This window comes from Macaca mulatta, chromosome 3, assembly GCF_049350105.2.
Source record: "Macaca mulatta isolate MMU2019108-1 chromosome 3, T2T-MMU8v2.0, whole genome shotgun sequence".
In the NCBI taxonomy this organism is placed as follows: Eukaryota; Metazoa; Chordata; class Mammalia; order Primates; family Cercopithecidae; genus Macaca; species Macaca mulatta.
Window position 1 is genome coordinate 195,421,594 of NC_133408.1, and position 7,881 is coordinate 195,429,474.

Here is a 7,881-nt window from a genome sequence, read left to right on the forward strand (position 1 = left end):
AGAGAGGAGGACAGAGCCCAGAGGAGTTGAACCCTAGCAGAAAGGGGTGCTTGACCAGCAGGAGAGAAGACAACCGAACGTGTGAGTGTCCAGGCGGGGCCCAGCGCCCGTGCCTGGAGCCAAGGGGAGGAAGGAGAGGGGCGGCTTTGGAGCAGCTGTGCCCTGAGAGCAGGTGGGTGGGAGCTGAGGGGGGCAGCCAGCAGCTCCGCACAAGGGGCAAGACCCAGGGACAGAAAGCACGGAAAGCCAGTGACCGGGACCTGCTCTCTACTCCTGGGGGGCCAGAGCCCAGCCCAGGACTAGGAGGAGAGACAGGGCAGGACATGGCCACAGAGGCAGCTGTCCATGGTCTCCGGAGTGCGTGAGGGCTGTGCCTCTTCGGTGGCTGCTGCTCCTTCTGAAGACCGGCCTGCGGTCGGCAGCGAGGCCTCTGGGGAGAGCTCCTGATTTCACTTTCATGCTCTGCCGCCACTGAGAGGAGTTAGGAAAATACCATGGGCTGCGTGATTTAATCGCCCTGCTATTTGTTAATTAGTCTGTGTGAAGTGCCAATCCGCAGTGTGCGTGGGCGTGGGGGCAGGACTGCGGTTTGCTGGGAAGCAGCCGCTCTGAGCAGAGGCAGTTGGAGTTCACCTGCTCAGCTGCTTCTGTGCTCAGATGCTCCGATTTCCCGAGCTGCCCACGCTTCCCAGTCCCTTTGAGAAGTTTTCCGTCTAGAAACTGCCTTAAGGGCCTCTCACTTGTTCAAATAGGAACCACGATTCTCTCCACCCAAGCCATTCGGGAGACGTGCAGAACGGAGCCCACCTTCACAACCAGGGTTGACGCTGGGCCTCCGGACTCCCTGGACCTGTCCCTCTCCAGGTGGGGCTGCTTCCTCCGCTTCACTTGCCCAGGGCTCTGGGGTTTTCCCTTCCTCTCCCCCAGCAAGGGTTGTTTTCAGGAAAAGATGTGTATCAGTCATTTACATGCTAGTGTGAATGAGCTCCAGCCAACACTTCCTGTGAGTCACTCAGTATGTGTTAACCAAGGGCTGCTGTTCCCGATGCTGGGGACATGAAACCTTGTTCCTGCCCTGTGAGTTCTACACTAGAGCCGGAAGTGGAAGGAAAAACTGAAGACGATGTGGTCAGTGCAGTGTTAATCCCAGGGAAGCTTTAGGAGCACGGGCACTACTTACTGTGGATGAGGGCTGGTCAAGGAAGGTTTTCTGGAGGAGGTGACAGCTAGTCTCGGTCTAAAGGACAAGTGGGAAAAGAGAGGAGAACATGTGGATAACGCCAGGCAGAAGGGCTACACAGCCAAGTCACAGCCAAGGCGAAATGGAGGGAGAGTTCTAGAAGCTGCGTGTTTGGTGCTGCTGGGTAGTGTGAAAGGATAGGCTGGAGCTAGGTAGCTAAGCAGCTTGGCAAGTGGAGCTACTGAGGATTCGAAACAGGACCTCTGGATTCCTCTCCACCGTTTATGGGTTGAACCATGTGAAATAGACAATATTCGGCCATTTAGGGCCAAGACAAATGCCAGCTTTGTGGGGTGCAGCCTCACAGAGAGGCTGCTTGGGGGTCTTTGCAGAGGGTGGATGAGCAGAGGGCATCCTCCGGAGCCTGCTGGGGGACCCGGATCTGAGGCCGCCAGGCCAGTGGTGTCCAGACTCTAGTGTAGGCTGGGAGAAAGGGGAGGTTCAAGAAACACGGAGGAAGTGAAGCGGCAGAACCAGGGGGATGGGGTGGTGCGGAGGAGAAGGAGCGCTGAGGCTGAGGTCCAGGTCTGCAGAGATGTAGACTGTGTGTGTCCCGCCAGGTAAGAGACAGGTTGGAGGGCAGGGGCTTAGAGCGGCTGTGATGAGCTCGCTTCAGATGAACTTGGAGAGTTTAGGCAACAGTGTCTAAACCTCCGTGTGGTGGGCGCTCCTGAAGCCTGACAGTGGTAGAATGAATCCACAGGGATGAAGCTGTAGTGGTGGGGTCTTTACAGATGTCATGGATGATTTGGGGAAGGAGGACCCTGCCAGTCTCTCTCACGTCGCATTTTGAGGCGGTCATGGTTCGGGCCCGCTGTGGTCTTGCTCTGGGCTCACAGGCGATTGTATGTCCAGCTGGCTCCAAGGTTAGAGACCAAGGAGGCCTTGGTGATTTGTAGGCCTCTGTTTAGGTGGAAGGGTGATGGCTGGGCCTTCTAGGGAGCCCAGCTCCGGGGAGTTGTCCCACACCCTCAGGGCAGCACAGCTTACTGGGAGGGGGGCGGGGGTCTAGGAGGCACGGCAGGCACTTGGGCCATCCAGGGCCCTCCACCGTGTGTTCCCATGGGCTCCCTGCTGGATGGTGACTTTTCCCAGGCCCTTCCTCCTTTTTGACACCCCCCTGGCTATGGCCTCTTCCCGTTTCACGCACACCCCCAGCTTTGCCGCTGACCTCGACTATTCTAACGCAGTGTTTGCTGATTGTGCTGTCTTCCACACCCCATCATGGGAGCTCTGCACGTCTCTCTCTAAGTGATGACTAACGAAGATAACAGTCATAACCACAGACAAAGGCCTAAGGCCGGCCATGTGCCTGCCAGACTCTCGTAGAATGGTTTATATGAATGAGCTCATTAATCCCCTAACACAGCCAGTAAGTGACTGAGTTAGGATTTGAACCCGAGGAAGTGGCATGTCCCTGCTCACATGTAAGTGGAGTCAGGGTTGTGGCAGCCCTCCTTTCCCTTTCCAGGAGAGACATGGTTTCAGCAGGGACCCTGCAGTCAGCATCTCCTCCTTTCCTTTGGTCAGGAGGAGTGATCCTTGTTGGGGAGAGGACCCTGAGGCTGCTGCGGAGGGCTGTGGGATCCTCATCAGATCCACCCTTCAGGCAGCCATCTCCTGGGACCTGAGCTCACATCACAATAGTTAAAAACATGTTAAATACCTTCTGACTCCCCTTTTCTCTCAATATAGGTCTGTGGGTGCCTCGTCTGAGCTACATAGTTTCCAGGTTACCTGGGACCGTGGATAACTCTCAGCTCAGCAACTGTCAGTTGATTTCCAAGCTGCTGTTGGCTGGACTCAGGCTCAGCAGGGAGCACCTGGCAAGCCCTGTGCTGCGGGCTGGACTCAGGCCCATCTCGCTGATTACTCTTGTTTTGCTCTCCAGTATGTCCTCAGGAGGTCAGAGTCTGCTTGTTGTTTTTCATGACCACGGGAGGAGGGGCACCAACATGAGGGTCTAGCATCTCCCCAGTGCTGGCTTCCCAGGGCTGGGGCAACCCTGGGGGAGGGGTTGGGAAAGGGAACTCTGTCGCTTGTTGCCACTGCCTGGGTCAACTGCCTGGCAGGGCTGGCCACTCGTGCTCAGAAGGCTGAGGCCTTATCTACCTTCTCCTCTCACCCAGCGCTCGCGCAAGGACACACCTGAGTTGGCATCCTCTGTGTGCTCATGAGCTACTCGCATGATAAGTCTTTGTTGTACTGTGGGATGTCACTTGGTTCATGCTGAAGAGAAATTGTAAAGGACTCCTTTGCCTGCTCAGTCCCCGTGGCCTCTGTCATGTTCTGTCCCCGTCCCCTTTGGGAGCACAGCAGCAGTGGGCTGGCTGAGCTGTGCAGGTGAGGTTCAGGGATGAGGTGCAGCTGTGTGAAAAGTGAGCCTGCTGGATAGGGGGGCTTTCCTCAAGGCCTACACCTAGCTCTGATGGCGTTAGGGTTGAGGGGAAACTTCAATCAAAATGCACAGGACTTGGATGTCGAGATGATGTTGCTGCTGTCAGGACAAGTCACTCTCTACCAATGACTTCCTTTGATGTTCTGAGCTCAGCCTGGAGTCTGACCAGGGACTATAGCACTTGTTCTCCCAAGGGAAGGCTGGCGGCCAAACCTACCTGTGCACACCTGAACCTGCTCCTTGGCAGAGATGAAGGGCGTGATGTTTCACAGCCACTCAACACCCATGGACAATTTGGCTCCTTGTAAGGAGTTAGTCATGCCTTTGAACTGACTTGCTTGAAATATAATTGCTCCTATTTTGCTCCAAAGACTGGTGGCATGGTGGGTTAGAGTTATTTGTATTTATTGAAATTGTTGTAATTAGCAGTCTCAGGGCTCAGTCTAACTGCATAGTCCATGCTGGAAAACTAAAAAAAAAAAAAAAAAAAAAAAAATACAGTCCTTCATCTTCAGTTCTCCAACGGTTGCCAGTTACACACGGCTAATCTTTGCAGTGAAAGTTGTCTTTGGAGAATGTGCCTTCTGGGTCCCAGGTGGTCCTGGTCTTGGGCTGGGACCTAAGTGAGCTGCTTTGAAGTAAGCTGACAATACACAATTATTAAGGCTATTTTGACCTGCAAGTATAGTTTCTTAAAAAGGAACAATTAAATACCATGTGGCAGTTATTTAGACTTTATGTTGACTAAGGAAAGGAGAAAATGGAAGAACTCCCTCCTGCTTAGATGCAGTAGCTTTTTTAAAAAAAAATAATCTTTTGGGGAATAAACTTAACCAAGGAGGTGAAGGACTTGTAAACAAAATGTTAAAGCTGCAGTGAAGACTAGAAAATGTTGATGAAAACTGTTAAAGAAGACACAATTAAATGAAAAGACATCCCATGTTCATGGATCGAAAGACAATATTGTCAAGATGTCAAATACTATAGATTCTATGCAATCCCTGTCAAAACCCCACTTTTTTCAAACATAGGAAAATCCATTCTAAAATTCACATGGAATCTCAAGGGACCCCAAATAGCCAAAACAATCTTGTAAAAGAACAATGTTGGAGGTCTCACAGTTTATGATTTCAAAACTACAGTAATTAAAAAGCTACAGTAATTAAAACAGCATGATATTGTCACAAAGACATAGAAAAATGGGATAGAATATAAATCTCGGAAATAAATCCTCACATATATGGTCAAATGATCTTTGGTGAGGGTGCCAAGACCACTCAATAGGGAAAAGACAAATTATGTTGGAAAAATTAGATATATATATGCAAAAGAATGAAGTTGGACCCTAACCTTATGCTATATACAAAAATCTACTAAAAATGGATGAAAGAACTAGCTATAATACCAAAAAGTATAAAATTCCTAGAAGGAAATATCAAGGAAAACTTCATGCATTGATTTGGCATGATTTTTTGGATATGGCACCAAAAGCACAGGTGACAAAAGCAAAAACAGAGAAATGGGACTACATCATACTTAAAAACTTCTGTGTATCGAAGAACACAGTCAACACAGTAAGAACGCAACCTGCAGAATGAGAGAAGATATTTGCAAATTATATATCTGTTGAGGGGTTAATATCCAGAATACATAAAGAACATTTAAATCTTAGCTACAACAACAAAATAAGTAACTCAATTTAAAAGTGGGCAAAGGCCTTGACTAGACATTTCTTCAAAGAGGATATACAAATAGCCAAATGAGCACATGAAAAGGTGCTCAATATTACTAACATTAGATAAATGAAAATCAAAACCCCAATGAAGTATCACCTGACATCCATTAGGATGGCTACAATAAAAAAACCCGAAGTGTCGACAAGCGTGTAGAGAAATTGAAAACTTAATGTAAAGTTGGTGAGAATGTAAAATGGTGGGGCCACTATGTAAACCAGTGTGGTTGTTCCTCAAAAAGTTAGAGATAGAACTATCACAGGATCCAGCAATGCCACTTCTGGTTATATACCCAAAGGAAATAAAAGTAGGATCTCAAATGGCGATTTTTATACCCACATTCATAACAACGGTATACGATAGCCATGTGGTGGAAACAACTCAGACATCTATTCTCTTTTTAAAAAATTATTTACTTTTTATTGACACCTATTAGATGTACACATTTTCAGGGTACAAAATTTGATGCAGTCACATAATCAAATTGGGGTAATGGGGATATCCATTACCTTAAATATTTATCTTTTCTTTGTGCTAAGAACAATTGCATTATTCTCTTCCAGCTATTTCAAAACAACCGATTAATGTTAACTGTAGTCACTCCTACTCATCTATCAAACACCAGGTCTGATTTCTTCTGTGTGTAGGTTTATATCTTTAATCAGCCTTTCTTTTTTCCCTACCCTTCCCACTACCCTTCCCAGCCTCTGGTAGCCACCAATCCGCTCTCTATCTTCATGAGGTTCTCTTTTTTAGCCTCCACATATGAGTGAGAACATGTGATATTTGTCTTTCTGTGCTTGGCTTATTTCACTTAACATCACGTTTCTACAAATGACAGGATTTCGTTCTTTTTTATTCCTGAATAATAATATTTCATCGTGTATTTATACCTCATTTTCTTTTTCCATTCATCCACAGATGGACACTTACGTTGATTCTGTATTTTGACTATTGTGAATAGTGTTGCCATAAGCATGAGAGTGCAGACTTAAATATATACCCAACAGTGGGATTGCGGGATCATGCGGTGGTTCTATGTTTAGTTTTTTGAGGAATCTCCATACTGGTTTCCACCGTGGCTGTGCTAATTCACATTCCTGCCAATGGTGAACAAGGGTTTCCCCTTTCTCCATATTCTCACCAGCATCTGTTATTGCCTGTCTTTTTGAGAAAAAGCATTCTGACTGAGGTGAAGTGATGTTTCACTGTGGTTTTGACTTACATTTCTCTGATGATTAGTGATGTTGAACATTTTTTCATATACCTGTTGACCATATGTATGTCTTCTGTCAAGAAATGTCTGTTCAGATCTTTTGGCCATTTTAAAATCAGGTTATTTGTTTTTTTTGCTATTTGAGCTCCTTATATATTTTGCTTATTAATCCCTTGTCAGATAAAGAATTGGCAAATATTTTCTCCTATTCTGTAGGTTGTATACTCACTTTGTTGATTGTTTTGTTTACTGTGTAGAAACCTTTTTTTTTTTTTGGAGAGATAGTTTCACTATGTTGCCCTGGCTGGTCTTGAACTCATGGCCTCAAGTGATTCTCCTACCTTGGCCTCCTAAAGCTCTAGGATTATAAGCATGAGCCACCATGCCTGGCCTTGCGCAGAACCTTTTCATCTTTCAAACTCATTCTACAAGGCTAGCATTACCATGATACCCAAACCAGATAAGGATACAACAAAAAAAAGAAAACTACAGGCCACGAGCACTGATGAACATAGATGCACAAATCCTCAACAAAATACTAGCCAACTGAATTCAACAGCACATCAAAAAGATCATTCACCATGATCAAGCGAGTTTCACCTCAGGGTGCAAGGATTCTACATATGCAAATCAATAAGTATTGAAATGATCATGATTTTTGTTCTCAGTTCTATTAATGTTCTTGATTCTGTTAATGTTCTGTTCACATTGCAGAAAACACATTTGACAAAATAATTTCAGCAGCTGCTGAAAAAGCATTCGATAAAATTCAGCATACCTTTATGATATAAAACCTTCAATAAACTGAGTATAGAAGAAACATACCTTAAAATAATAAAGGTCATATTAATTCCCTGAGTGAATTCGTATTACTTCACTGAGTCATGCAGATCTTCCAAATGTTGACACATTTCAGAATACCAACACAGTGAAAAAGGTACATAACATGTAGGTGTTATTGCAAAAATAATTTTTACATTATGGATCCCCAGAGAATGCTTGGGGACCCTCAGGGATCCACAGGCCGTGTTTCTGTGAACTGCTGTATGATCCAAAACACATCCTATCGCTGATTTCAGACCCAAGAGTAAAGGAAACTGGCTCAACTGTTTTAGAAAGAGGGATGCACAGTTCCATGGCAGAAGGCATGGACGCAGGTGGGGAAGGATGGGAGCCAGAAGATGGCCCATCACAGAGCTCTTGCTGAGTGAGGACTGGCATCATAGCAGGAGTTGATCCTGGGCTTGAGGTGTCTGGTTGGACCCATTTTATCGTTCACGTTCACATCTTGTTA

The 7,881-nt window shown here is 46.3% G+C and overlaps 1 long non-coding RNA gene across 1 annotated transcript; it reads left to right on the plus strand.

The window, feature by feature from the left end:
* Positions 1-323: 323 nt before the first annotated feature.
* Positions 324-7,411, plus strand: LOC100427658 (uncharacterized). The gene is made up of 5 exons (XR_013415957.1): positions 324-357; positions 753-864; positions 1,032-1,128; positions 1,244-1,800; positions 2,936-7,411. It is a non-coding gene; the product is annotated as an uncharacterized LOC100427658 (long non-coding RNA).
* The last annotated feature ends 470 nt before the right edge of the window (positions 7,412-7,881 follow it).